At 45.4% G+C, this 14,869-nt stretch overlaps 1 protein-coding gene across 1 annotated transcript in view; it reads right to left on the reverse strand.

Moving 5' to 3' along the window:
• SHISAL2B (shisa like 2B) overlaps nt 1-14,869 on the reverse strand; it is a 156,367-nt gene that overhangs the window by 59,753 nt on the left and 81,745 nt on the right. The window lies entirely within an intron of this gene.

The raw sequence follows: 14,869 nt of genomic DNA on the forward strand, positions 1-14,869 counted from the left end.
TATTTTTTTGCATCTCGAGCTGACGTTTTTAATGGTATCATTTTTGCGCATATGCTACATTTTGATCGCCTATTATTGCATTTTGCCCAAAATTTGTGGTCACCAAAAAACATAATTTTGGCATTCTGAACTTTTTTGCTGCTATGCTGTTTACCGATCAGATTAATTGATTCTTTATTTTGATAGATTGGGCATTTCTGTACATAGCAATAAGAAATATGTGTCTATTTTTAATTTTTTTAACCCTTTAATTTTCAATGGGGCAAATGAAATAAGGGTGATTTAATAGGTTATTTTTTTTTATTTTACTAGTCTCCTTAGGGGACTATAAAGATCAGCAGTCCGATCACTTGTTCATTTCTCCTGATCATACCATGTTTTCCCAAAAATAATACCTCCCCCAAAAATAAGCCCTAGCAGGGATTTTCAGCATTTTTGGAGCAAGACTTAAATATAAGCCCTACTCCAAAAATAAGCCCTAGCTGCGGTTCAATAATGAAGTGTTCATGCAGCTAAAAAAGTTAAAGAATACGGCAGAACACTTCCTTATAGACAGTGGGCACCCCACAATAATACTCACCAGACGCAAAACAGAGGACCTGCAGTGATCGCACTCCCGCACACATCAGATCTCACTCACACACACATCAGATCACACAGCCACACACACTCACCACATCCATCGACACAGATTTCTTCTCGCCGGCAGAATCCTGAGAGACAGTGCGGTGGAGCGCAAGGACCTGCCACAATGCTTGCTTACAGGACCTGCGACACATGACTTCCTCCCATCGTTCAATGCGGCCGAAAGAATTCTGTAATGCTGGATGTGATGAGTTAGTGAGTCTGTGTGTGTGTGTGTGATCTGCTGTGTGTGACTGTCAGCCATAAGCAGGGGAGGACGGCGTGCAGCATACCTGTTGGGAGCGTCCACCGGAGATCACAGGAGGACCTGGGAGCCACGCAGACGTCCGGGTCTGGTAAGTATGAGTCTCCTGGGAAGTGGGGGGTCTGCTATTTGGAGGGGGTAAACTTACACCCAACCATGTTTCTCAAAGAACAGCTTTAAAAATAAGCCCTAGTGCATTTATGAGGGGCAAAAAAAGTACAAGACTGTGTCTTACTTTTGGAAAAACATGGTAGCTGCACAGCTCAAACCAGGAGAAATGCTGCTCTCTTCTTACAGCCAGCGCTCTGCCAGCTGTAAGAGGAAGAGAGTCATGATAGCAACAGGAGTCATCACATGACCCTATGCTACCATGGCAACCATCGGCTCCCTGTGATCATGTCACTGAGCCTCCGATGGTGGCAGGTAAGTGCGCGTTACCTGCTGCGTCCATTTACATCATGCTGTCAAATTTTGACAGTGTGATCTAAGAGGTTAACAGGCACGAGTGGATCATGGATCCAGCTGTGCCTGATAGCCGCACATGTCAGATGTTCACATCAGCCGACATATGCGTGACTCACTGCTGGTTCACCGCAGCAGCTAGCGGTGATTACCCAGACATGAGCCATGACATACCCAGTATGTCATATGTGTCATAAAGAGGTTAAAGAAAAGTCTTTCTGCCATTGGCTAGCTTGGGTGTGCATAGATTTGGGCTCATGTGATCAACTGTCCATGTGGTATTGCTCTAGGGCAACAGCATGATTTGTAGCTATAGTTAACTGTTCCCATTTGTATTCCTCTGGGACATATATACCTGTCACAATGGCTTTGGGATATCAGGGAACCAGCGCTCCTAATCTGTCTCTCAAGCTATGGGCCCCTATACTATCTCTATTCTCAGCTATACTCGTAAAGGTGCAGGGGCCTGAGTCTCCTTTCTGGCTTTGCTCCTGACTATTCCTGATCTTATTCCTCCTCCCCCTCCCTCAGGGAGGGATGGGACAGGATTGTGTTGAAACTACAGAAAAAGACTGAAAAGGGAAAAACCAAAACTCTGCTACACAGCACAAATACACATAGGATAAAACAATAAGAGATTCAAGAGGAAAACAAGAGTAGGAAGGAAGTAAAAAACAACAGGGGTAAACTCTACAACCACAGCAAGCAAAAAGCACCACTAAAGACAACTTTCACCAGAGAGAGTCTTGGACACCACACCTCACAGAACATAGAATAAACTATAGCTGGCATAGGTAGAAGGATTCCAACAGTATAAATAGGAGGGGAGCAGATTTGATTGGTCTCCCCACAACATGTGATTAAAGGAGCAAGCAGACTAGCAGAGATTAACTCTTGCTAGCCTGCCTATGAATCAGCACACAGCAGGTCGACGCCCAAGTCTCGTTTTTTCTCTATCTCGTTCCGTTTTCGAGATAAAAATGCTAACTCAGTTGTTTTCCACCAGGTGGCGCTATAGGTGGTTTCATTGCATAGCACATGGATACTTTACTATACCTAGACACTAGAGATGAGCGAACTGGTCCCGGTTCGGCTCGAGGTCGGTTCGCTGAACGGAGGTCCCGTTCGAGTTCAGTTCGTCGAACGTTCGACGAACCGAACTCGAGCCAATAGGCTATAATGGGAGGCAATAACAAACACATAAAAATGCATGATAAATGTACACAAACAGTTAATAAACATTGCCAGAACACTTACCGGTCCCCGCGATCCCTTCTGCACTCTGTCTCCTGCCGCTATTCCATCCGATGATCGCTGAATCCTCCCGGCGACCGGCACTGCCAGCAGAGATGCAGGACCTATCGTGACGTCAAAATAGCCATGTGACCAGTCACGTGGCTATTATCTCATTGGCTACAGACTGGTCACATGACTATGACACGTCATGTAGGACCTGCGAGTGCATCTCTCCGGTACACGGTGCACATATGTGTATCGCCGTGTACCGGCGACATGCTCTAGCACACGGTCGACTCCCCGTTCCGTTAGGGACCGGCTGACACAGCCGGTCATTAACGGAGATCACCGTTGCCATAGCAACGCGGTTAGCGGTGACGTCACCGCTAACTGCGGCTCCGAGAGCACCATTGCTATGGTAACGCGTCTCTCAGCGTTACCGCTGTTATCCCTGACAGCCAGCACTGATCACTCACGGAGTGAAGGCTGCACGATTGTAGTGAGCATTGTAGTGAGGATGAGGTTCCCCAGCCCCAAGTGATGGGCTGGTGCACATCATCCTCACTACAATCGTCACTACTACTACACTAGAAAGAAAGAAGACAGAAGAGCAGGATCGTGGAGGGCTGACAGGGGGTAATAAAGATGGAGTCTCTAATGTGTCTGTGTATTTATTTCTATTAAAGTATTTTTTCTCTGTGTGGTGTTTTTTTTAACCCTTTATTGGAGATTCTTAATGGCCGGGTCAAACGTGCCTGACATTAAGAATCTCTGGCTTAATACTGGCTAGTAAAACAAAGCCAGTATTAACTCATGATTACCCAACAAGCCACCCGGCTCCAGGGCTGTTGGAAGAGTTGGATACAGCGCCAGATGATGGCGCTTCTATGAGAGCGCCATTTTCTGGGACGGCTGCGGACTGTAATTCGCAGCAGAGGCGCCCAGAAACCTCGGGCTAACCTGTGCTGTGGATTCCAATCCCCAGCTGCCTAGTTGTACCCGGCTGGACACAAAAATGGGGCGAAGCCCACGTCATTTGTTTTTTAATTATTTCATGAAATAAGTGAAATAATTAAAAAAAACGGGCTTCCCTATATTTTTGGTTCCCAGCCGGGTACAAATAGGCAACTGGGGGTTGGAGGCAGCCCGTGGCTGCCTGCTGTACCTGGCTAGCATACAAAAATATGGCGAAGCCCACGTCATTTTTTTGGTGGGCAAAAAAATTCTGCATACAGTCCTGGATTGAGTATGCTGAGCCTTGTAGTTCTGCAGCTGCTGTCTGCTCTTCTCCATACAGACAGACAGCAGCTGCAGAACTACAAGGCTCAGGATACTCCATCCAGGACTGTATGCAGAAGTTTTTTGCCCCCTGAAAAAATTATGTGGGCTTCGCCATATTTTTGTATGCTAGCCAGGTACAGCAGGCAGGTACGGCTGCCCCCAACTCCCAGTTGCCTATTTGTACCCGACTGGGAACCAAAAATAAAGGGAAGCCCTTTTTTTATTATTTCATGAATTTCATGAAATAATTAGAAAACAAATGACGTAGTCTTCGCCCCATTTTTGTGTCCAGCCAGGTACAACAAGGCAGCTGGGGATTGGAATCCGCAGCACAGGTTGGCCTGAGCTTTCTGGGCCCCACTGCTGCGAATTGCAGTCTGCAGCCGCCTCAGAAAATGGCATTTTCATAGAAGCGCCATCTTCTGGCGCTGTATCCAACTCTTCCAGCACCTGCCTGCTATACCTGGCTAGCATACAAAATATGGCGAAGCTCACGTCCTTTTTTTGTAGTTTTTTGGCAAAAAAAATAAAAAATGCTTCCCTGGATTTTCCATTGCCAGTGAAGGTAACACCAAGCAGCGGGGGTTAGCAGCCAGTAGCTGCTTGGATTACCCTTAGCTAGCAATACAAAAAATGCAGCGGGAGCCCATATATATTTTTTTTAATTATTTATTTAAATAACTACAAATAAAATGGGCTTCCCTGTATTTTGATTGCTGGACATCACAGTGCTGTAAAAATAAATCTTTAAAAAAATGACGTAGCGCTCCGCGGTATTTTTGATTCTCAGCGCAGATAAAGCAGACAGCTATGGGTTGCCACCCCCATCTGCCTGCCGTTACCTTGGTTGGCAATCAAAATACAGGGAAGCCCATTAATTTTTTCTATTTAAAAAATAGTTAAAAAAAAATGACGTTGGGTCCCCCCATTTTTGATAGCCAGCTAGGGTAAAGCAGACGGCTGTAGCCTGAAAACCACAGCTGGCAGCTTTACCGTGGTTGGGGATCCAATGTGGAGGTCCCCTCAGGCTCTTTTTTATAATTATTTTATAAATATTAATAATTACACAATAAAAGTAGGGTCCCCCCCAAATTGGATCACCAGCCAAGGTAAAGCGGACAGCTGTGGTCTGGTATTCTCAGGGTGGGAAGGTCCATAGTTATTGGGCCTTCACAGCCTAAAAATAGCAGGCCGCAGGCACCCCAGACGTGGCGCATCCACTAGATGCGCCAATCCGGGCGCTTCACCCCAGCTCATCCCGTGCCCTGGTGCAGTGGCAAACGGGGTAATAAATCGGGTTGATACTAGCTGTAAAGTCACCTGAGATCAAGCCCAGCAGTTTGTGATGTCATGGCGTCTATTAGATACCCAACATCATAAACTGTCAGTACTAACAAAAAAAAAAAAATCGACAAAAGAAATTTATTTGAAAAAACAGTCCCCAAAACATTTCCTCTTTCACCAATTTATTGTAAGAAAAAAAATAAAGGGGTCCCACGACGACTCTGGACCGTCTGGAATATGGGGGGGAGACACTCAGGGAACGTATCCCCCATTTTCTAGGAGTGCGGACCCTTCATGTGAGGAGTGTGGGTGCAATGAATCTACACTCACTCTTCTCGGGTCCACAGCAGCAGAGTCCATGTCGTAATGGTTGCTACCAAAGCTGCAATGCCCTGCTCATGAGGTAAGGGCATGCCTAATCAGGAGAACTACTGTAGAGGAAGCTCTGCTCACTGGTATATAGGTGCTCAGAGGAAATAATAGATAAAATTAGTGAGTAACCTCGGCACTCTAAATCTCCCAGACTAAGTCAGTAAGTCACAACGGATAGTAATGCAAAATCACTCTTTATTGGTCCGTATTAAGAAAAACATTTTTTTTCATAAGCATATATGTTTTTGTCCAAAACAAGTTACAAATGACGTTTCGGCCTGAGCCTTCGTCAGATTGGACTTATCTGCATGTAATCATGAAAAATGACAATAATCAGTATCATATAAGAGTGAGAGAACAATAACATAAACTCGAACAATGTAGAGGTACAATTGGGATGCAGCAAAAAAATTGCAACACAGCAAGAAATGAAACACATGATACAAATGTCATAATACAGTACAAGGACAATATAGTAATGACAAATATGGGGTCAGAGTAGGCTTAGACAGCTCTGGTACGAAAGAGATGTCAATCATAAAGTAACATGTGCAGTAGGTGTAGAGCTACAGTATGCATGGCAGAGCTAATGGGTAGACCGACCATAGAAAAAGTAGAGAAAAAGTGGAGAAAAAGTGGAGAATAAGTGGAGAAAAAGTGGAGAAAAAGTGGAGAAAAAGTGGAGAAAAAGTGAAGAAAAAGTGGAGAAAAAGTGGAGAAAAAGTGGAGAAAAAGTGGAGAAAAAATGGATAAAAAGTGGAGAAAAAGTGAAGAAAAAGTGGAGAAAAAGTGGAGAATAAGTGGAGAAAAAAATGGAGAAAAAGTGGAGAAAAAGTGGAGAATAAGTGGAGAATAAGTGGAGAAAAAATGGAGAAAAAAATGGAGAAAAAGTGGAGAAAAAGTGGAGAAAAAGTGGAGAATAAGTGGAGAAAAAATGGAGAAAAAAATGGAGAAAAAGTGGAGAAAAAGTGGAGAAAATGTGGAGAAAAAGTGGAGAATAAGTGGAGAAAAAATGGAGAAAAAAATGGAGAAAAAGTGGAGAAAAAGTGGAGCACCCTTTGGTGCCTTTCATGTGGCACTAAGGGGGCTTAGCTTTGTATTTAGCCAAAAAAATTTTAAAAAAAAATGACGTAGGGTTCCCCCTAGTTTTGTAGCCAGCTAGGGTAAAGCAGACGGCTGCAGCCTGCAGACCACAGCTGGCAACCTCACCTTGGCTGGTAATCCAAAACTGAGGGCACCCCACGCTGTTATTTTAAATTAAATAAATAATTTAAAAAAAAAAACACGTAGGGGTCCCCCCAAAATTGGATCACCAGCCAAGGTAAAGCAGACAGCTGGGGCCTGATATTCTCAGACTAGGGAGGTCCATGGTTATTGGACTCTCCCCAGCCTAAAAATAGCAGGCCGCAGCCGCCCCAGAAGTGGCGCATCCATTAGATGCGCCAATCCTGGTGCTTCGCCCCAGCTCATCCCGCGCCCTGGTGCGGTGGCAAACGAGGTAATATATGGGGTTAATACCAGATGTGTAATGTCACCTGGCATCAAGCCCTGGGGTTGGTGAGGTCAGGCGTCTATCAGATACCCGACATCACCAACCCAGTCAGTAATAAAAAAAAAATAGACGACAAACACATTTTTATTTGAAAAAACACTCCCCAAAACATTCCCTCTTTAATCAATTTATTAGAATGAAAAACAAATCCAGGTCTGGTGTAATCCAAGGGGTTGCCATGACGATCCACACTGTCCCAGTCAATGAAGAGCAGGATGTTCCCCATTGGCTGGGAGAGCAGTGCAGTGACCTGAGCTAACATCAATGGGTCAGCCCAGGTCACTGCAGGGCATGACAAGTGCTGCTGTCAGCGAGGTACATTACCTGCGCTGATCTCCAGCACTGCCGACAGCCCCTGTCACTGAGTTCAATGACCGGCGCCTTCACAGCAAGTCTCGCGAGAGGCCCGTGACGTCACCGCTAGTCAGTCTCGGGTCAGAAGCGAGAGGTGATGTGACAAGCGGCGGCCATGGAGGACAGTGACAGCGCTGAGGTCGGGATGGCGGGACTTCATCACCGCAGGTAAGCCGAGCGGGACCATGTGTGTGTGTGTGTGTGTGTGTGTGTGTGTGTGTGTGTGTGTGTGTGTGTATGTGTATGTGTATGTGTACATGCCGCGGGCAGGAGGGGGCGGAGCGAGCTGAGCGGGGAAGTGTGGGCTTCCTGCACGTAACTAGGATAAACATCGGGTTACTAACCAAAGCGCTTTGCTTGGATACCCGATGTTTATCTTGGTTACCAGCTTCTAGCAGGCTGCCAGCGATGGCTCCTGCACACTGTAGCTGTAAAAAGCCCTGCTTTTTGCAGCTAGAACCGTTCTCGAACGTATCTAGAACTATGGAGCTTTTGCAAAAAGCTCGAGTTCTAGTTCGATCTAGAACAGGCCCCAAAATCACTCGAGCCCCGAACTGGAGAACCTCGAACCTCGAACCGCGCTCAACTCTACTAGACACCACTTCTATGCCTATAGTTGCCGCCGTTCTCAACTTAATGGCGGTGGACAGGATTTGGGTGGACACACTGTACAGTTAGTTTGATAATGCACTAGCCCTGTACTTACTTATCTACCACATGGTACTTCTTAAATACCTTTTCATTATATTTAAATAGTTTAATTTGTTTCTGTGTGTATTTTGGGCATTTTTTTTAACATCTGCATTTTTTACTTGTTATATCCTGTATATATTTATCAATGATTTTGGAATATAAACATTAACTGGGTCCATATTACCCTACATTCATGAAGCACCTTTTGCTAATTTTAATACATTGTAAATTATTAAATATTATTAAATTATTATTATAAAGATCAGACCTCATACTTTGCACTGACAAGGGAAAATCATCCCGAAACACTGTGTCTCCAAATTGAGGATCTGATCTGGCATAAATCCTAGGTCATATGAAAATGCTTGTTAAAGAGCCACTTTTGACTTTTAGGATTGCTACCTCCAATAGGTGGCACTAGAGTTCATCTCCTTGCTCCCTGAAGAGACAATTTGAATATTTCCCAGAGGAGCATTGCAGCTATAAGACTCCTCACCACTGACAGCCAGATTGTTTTTTGAGGCTCCGCAAGTAGAAAAGTATTCCCATTAGACCCCACTTTAACTTTTCATAAAGCCAGATCAGACCTCATTCTTTGCACTGACGAGGGACAATCATCCTTAAAGGAGTTGTCCGACATTAGCTTACCAAAATATTTTGAGTTTATCTGTGCTTTATTGTCATATAAAACACCCCTACATTGTTATTTTTTGTTTTCTAACTTTTGTTCCTCTTGATTTATGACTTTATTCTCTGCAGCTCTTTGTTTACATTCAGCTCCAGCAAACTGACGTATTCCTGTGCTAAACCTCACAGTCAGAGCCAGCACCACCTGGCCTCACTGTCCAGCCCCGCCCTCTGCCCGCCCTCTGCACACACATTCCCTGTCAGTATTCTGCCCCAGCACCTGACCTGTTATCACTCTAGCAATGGAAATAACAGCCCCACATCGGGCTCTGCACCCCACACACAAACACACACATCGGGCTCTGCACCCCATACCACATCAGACTCTGCCACCCCCCCCCACACACACACGGCGCTCTGTACCGACCTCCCCCCCATCGTTCTGCACTGACCCCCCCCCCTCACCATTGTTCTGTACCGAACCCTAGCCCCATAGGGAACACATGTAGGCTACATTCATATGACTGTTCCGTTTTTGCGGTCCGCAAAAAAGCGGTCCATTTTTTTCACGGATGCATCCGTGTGCCATCCATGTGCCTTCCGTTTTTTTTACGGACCACAAAAAACGGAAGCAGCAAAAAAGATAAATAGATGAGTAGATATAGAAATGAATAGATAGGTATAGAGACAGAGAGATAGAGGGATGAATGAATGAATAGAGGGAGGGATAGATAGATAGATAGAAGGATAGATAGATGAGAAAGACATATATAATGTCCCACCCCCCTGCATATTCTAAGCTGGCATCCTTTTGTGACTTTCATGTGGCACTAAAGGGTGCTTAGCCTTGTATTTAGCCAAAAAATAAATAAATAATTAAAAAAAAAAACCGACGTGGGGTCCCCCCTATCTTTTGTAGCCAGCTAGGGTAAAGCAGATGGCTGCAGGCTGCAAACCACAGCTGGCAGCTTCACCTTGGCTGGTAATCCAAAACTGAGGGCACCCCACACTGTTATTTTACATTAAATAAATAATTTAAAACAAAAAACATGGCGTCACACCCAAATTGTATCACCAGCCAAGGTAAAGCAGACAGCTGTGGTCTGGTATTCTCAGACCAGGGAGGTCCACTGTTATTGGACACTCCCAAGCCTAAAAATAGCAGGCCACAGCCGCCCCAGAAGTGGCGCATCCATTGGATGTGCCAATCCTCTGGCGCTTTGCCCCAACTCATCCCGTTGCCCTAGTGCGGTGGCAAACGGGGTAATATATGGGGTTGATGCCAGATGTGTAATGTCACCTGACATCAAGCCCTGGGGTTAGTGATGTCATGGCGTCTATCAGATACCCGACATCACGAACCCAGTCAGTAGTTAAAAAAAAAAGAGACAAAAAAAAGTTTAGTTTGAAAAAACACTCCCCAAAACATTCCCTCTTTCACCAATATATTGAAAAGAAAAACAAATACGGGTCCGGCGTAATCCAATAAGGGGATCCCGCGACGATCCGTACCTTAGTCAATGTCCCAGTCAATGAAGAACAGAATGTTCCACATTGGCTGAGAGAGTAATGCAGTGACTTGAGCTAACATCAATAGGTCAGCCCAGGTCACTGCAGGGGATGACGAGCGCTGCTGTCAGGAGGTTAGATGAGATCATTACCTGCTGTGACGATCTCCTTCACTCCTGACGTCAGTGCTGTCACTGACTTCTATGGCTGCCGCGTTCTCAGCAGGATTGCGGGAGCCCATGATGTCACCGCTAGTGAAGTGAGAACGCAGCGGGCATAGAAGGCAGTGACAGTGCTGACATCAGGAGTGAAGCGAGGATCGTCACAGCAGGTAATGATCTCATCCAACCTCCTGACAGCAGCGCTCGTCATCCCCGCGGCTGCCCGCACTGCAATGTGAGAAGTTGCTGATACTGTAGTGCACTCCTGCAGTATCAGCACTCCGGGGCTGGAGCGGGACACAGACCGCACGGGCACTCCTGCTATCCTGAGCAGGGAGCCCGGTGCTGGCGGTGACACCGTGGGCGGGGAGAGTACGGGGTGCGGGGAATGTGTGGGAGGGTGCAGGGAAGGGAGCAGAGACTCCATGCACTGTAGCCGCCCAGCAGGGAGGCAACAAGCTGTTCACAGATTTGCATGTCAACATGGTCCTGCCCATGTTGACATGAAATGACCGGAAGAAGCAAAATCGCAGCAGGAGCGGTCACATGTCCGCTCTGAGCCGGGGGAGAGGGGCTGATAGCAGGGCAGGTAAGTGCTCACTATCTACTTACCTGCCCCAATGTAACCCAATAGGGTAAGAATGAAAAAAGTCAAAATAAGCCGGATAACCACTTTAAACATCCTGTCTGCAAATTGAGGTTCTGATCTGGCATAAATCCTAGGTCATACGAAAAGGCTTCTTAAAGAGCCACTTTTGACTTTTAGGATTGCTACCTCCAATAAGGGGCACTAGAGTTCGTCTCCTTCCTCCCTGGAGAGACACTTTGAATATTTCCCAGGGAAGCATTGCAGCTATAAGACTCCTCACCACTGACAGCCAGATTGGTTTGTCAGTCTCTTCAATAAAGAGAAATATTTTATATCCATGTTTCACATTTTTTGTAAATTTTCTTGTCACACTTGGGATGAGAATTTAGAATGTTCTACAATGGTTTAAGTGCAGTCTATATTTAATTTTGTGAACACATTTTCAATAATATACTCTTTAGTAGTTACAGACTCCTTTGTGGAGAAGTGCAGGAGAGTTGAGCTCTGAGAGAAACTAGCTAAAAATGTAAAACCACAGAGGCAGTTATACTGATGTAGATGCGTGAAGAAAAAATCGGAGAGGCAAAATATCAGACAGAAGCAGAAAGTGAAGAGAAACATAAGGTGAATTGTACACTTAGTTTTTTTTTTTTATTTACCATGTTCACTATATGGTAAAAATGACCTGGTAGTATGATTTTCCAGGTTAGTACAAGTCTGTAAATAGTAAGTATTTAAAAAACTTCTGAATATTGTTAAAAAAATTTCACTTTTCACGACATTTTCCAAGAACCGTTGTTTTACGGTGATGACTTATTCTTTGGTCCCTTAGCTGATTTTTTTACTGATTCCATTTTTGGGTAGATGCAATGTTTTGATTGCCTCTTATTGCATTTTATTTCAAAATGGAATTGTAGAGGGTTTTTTTTTTTACAAAACTTTATTACACTGTGTACCGATCAGATTCATTTATTTTATAGTTTGATAAATCGGACATTTCTGAACACAGCGATACTAAATATATGTATTTTTTATTTTTTATAGTTTTATTTTCAATTCGGCAAAAGAGAGGTGGGGTTTTTTCATAATTTTAAAACTTTTTTTCACTTTTTATTGTTTTTACTGAAGCTGCAATCATCTGATAGCTTGTCCTGTTCATAGCAGTGCACCAGCACTGCTCTGTACAGCAGAAATGATGATCTCCTATGAATGCCGGCTCGCAGCGTTCACAGGAAGTTCAACATCACAGACATAGGGGCCATCATCAGCTGACTCCTGACTGTCATGACAATCCATCAGTACCACGTCATGAGGCCTCCGATGAGGCACGTTTTAAATCCCACTGTCAAAGATTGACAGCGAGATTTAATTGGTTAATAGCCGAGGGCGTATCTCCGATCCACCCGTGCCTGTTAGAGGCAGATGTTGGATGATCAGACTAGCCAACATGTACAAGGAAAGATGCAGGCTCAGTGTGTGAGCCCGCATAAAAGGCAGGGAGATGCAAGTACGTTCTAGGTTGGTAAGGGGTTAACAAATGTATGCATTTATTGTGCTTTGTGAAAAATAATGTGATTTTGAGAGCAACTCTTTAACTATTATACTTTGTTTAGGTGCATGTAGTTACTCTAAATTGTAATGTATGACCTCTTGTATTTATAGGTTTCTGCTATAATACTTCATGGTGTCATGGTACAGAAAACGATTGCTGTATGTCCAAAGTAAACCAGTTCACTCTCCTACAATATCTTAGTGCTGAATGCTTCTGCTGAAAACGGAAATCTGCAGCATTCATAATGTAAACCACATACATTATTAAAAAGATCTCTTAGGCCTGATGTGTACTTTATAAATGAATGGGAGAATAGCTATACAATCCTGAAATGATAATGTGTATTTTAAGTGTCCAGCTACAGCTTATGCTTATTTTCATATTAAATGGCGGCACTTTCAAAAACAGTTATAGGCCATGTGCGCACTAAGGCTACATGCGCACGCTGCTTTTTTTCCTGCTTTTTTGCTGCTTTTTTGGCTGCAGTTTTGTCAGCAGAATTTTCTGACATCTGACTTCCCAGCAAAGTCTATGAGAAGTCAGATTTGTCATGCGCACACTGCAGTTTATTTGTCAGCGTTTTTTTTGTCAAAAGTTTGTGACAAAAAAAATGCACCATGTTCATTCTTCCTGCGTTTTTGTCAACATTTGTCACCCATTGAAATCAATGAGGGCATCAAAAACGCAGGAAAAATGCATGCTAATCAAAAGTGGTGCATTTTACCTGCCTTTTACCTGCGTTTTTGCTAGCAAAAACGCAGGTGATTTGTCAGGAAGTGAGGTCAGGCAAGTGGTCCCGTCCCGTCCTCCACGTGTTCCCCGAAGTACCGCTGTCCCCAGGGGAGATGATGTGAAGGACGGGACTATCAGCAGCGGCAGCGAGAGGGGGATGGACATTGGCAGCTGAAAACATTGATTTTTCCCTCTTGCTGCTGCCGCCGCTGATAGTCCCGTCCTCCACGTGTTCCCCGAAGTACCGCGGTCCCCGCACAGGGGAGATGATGGACCCCTCTCACCGCCACCGCCGCCGCCGCTGACAGTCCCGGGCTCCACGCTCCTGCCGCCGGCCGGCTCCACGCTGCTGCCGCCGGCCGGCTCCACGCTGCTGCCGCCGGCCGGCTCCACGCTGCTGCCGCCGGCCGGCTCCACGCTCCTGCCGCCGGCCGGCTCCACGCTCCTGCCGCCGGCCGGCTCCACGCTCCTGCCGCCGGCCGGCTCCACGCTCCTGCCGGCTCCACGCTCCTGCCGCCGGCTCCACGCTGTAGCGCGATCAGCTGAGCTGTCAGAGGTTACTCGCGGCCACCGCTGGATCCAGTGACAGCGGGTAACCTCGGTGACAGCTCAGCTGATCGCGCTATTGTCTTCATTAGCTGCATGGAGGTGACCGGAGCGGCGGTGTCTGCTGCTTCTCCGGTCACCTCCATGCAGCACTGCTGGATGCGACGCTGGAGCATGCTGGATTACGCCGGACATGGAGGGTTTGTCGGGGTTAATAAATTGGTAATGAGGGAATGTGTTTGTGTTTTTTATTTCCAATAAAGGATTTTTTCATGTGTGTGTGATTATTTACTGTAATTTACAGATTAATCATGGAAGGTGTCTCATAGACGCCTGACATGATTAATCTAGGACTTATTGGCAGCTATGGGCTGCCAATAACTCCTTATTACCCCGATTTGCCAACGCACCAGGGTAAATCGGGAAGAGCCGGGTACAGTCCCAGAACTGTCGCATATAATGTATGCGGCAATTCTGGGCGGCTGCTGACTGATATTGTTAGGCTGGGGGGCTCCCCATAACGTGGGGCTCCCCATCCTGAGAATACCAGCCTTCAGCCGTATGGCTTTATCTGGCTGGCATTAAAATTGGGGGGGACCGCACGCCGTTTTTTTTAATTATTTATTTATTTCTAATTTTTTTTTTTTCCAATTCAACAAGCTTTATGGGCTTGTTTGAACTGAAAAATACATGAAACAATTGTTGACAAAACTGCAGCCAAAAACGCACCAAAAAAAGCAGCAAAAATGCACCAAAAAAGCACCTACATTTTTTGTGACATTTCCAGGCTCTCTCTGACAAGGTGCAGTTTTGGCTGCAGTTTTGGCTGCAGTTTTGGCTGCAGTTTGTGAACACGAAAAAGAAGCAGCGTGCGCATGTAGCCTAAAAAGTGACTTTTTCTTAAGGAAAAAACAGACCCTTTGAAAGAATTCCGCACCCGCGGTAAAAATCCGCACCAAAACTGCAATGAAATACGCATGCAGTTTTAGCGCGGTTTGCAGTGTTTTGGTGCGTTTTTGGTGCAGATTTA

Source organism: Anomaloglossus baeobatrachus, chromosome 1, assembly GCF_048569485.1.
Source record: "Anomaloglossus baeobatrachus isolate aAnoBae1 chromosome 1, aAnoBae1.hap1, whole genome shotgun sequence".
NCBI lineage: Eukaryota > Metazoa > Chordata > Amphibia > Anura > Aromobatidae > Anomaloglossus > Anomaloglossus baeobatrachus.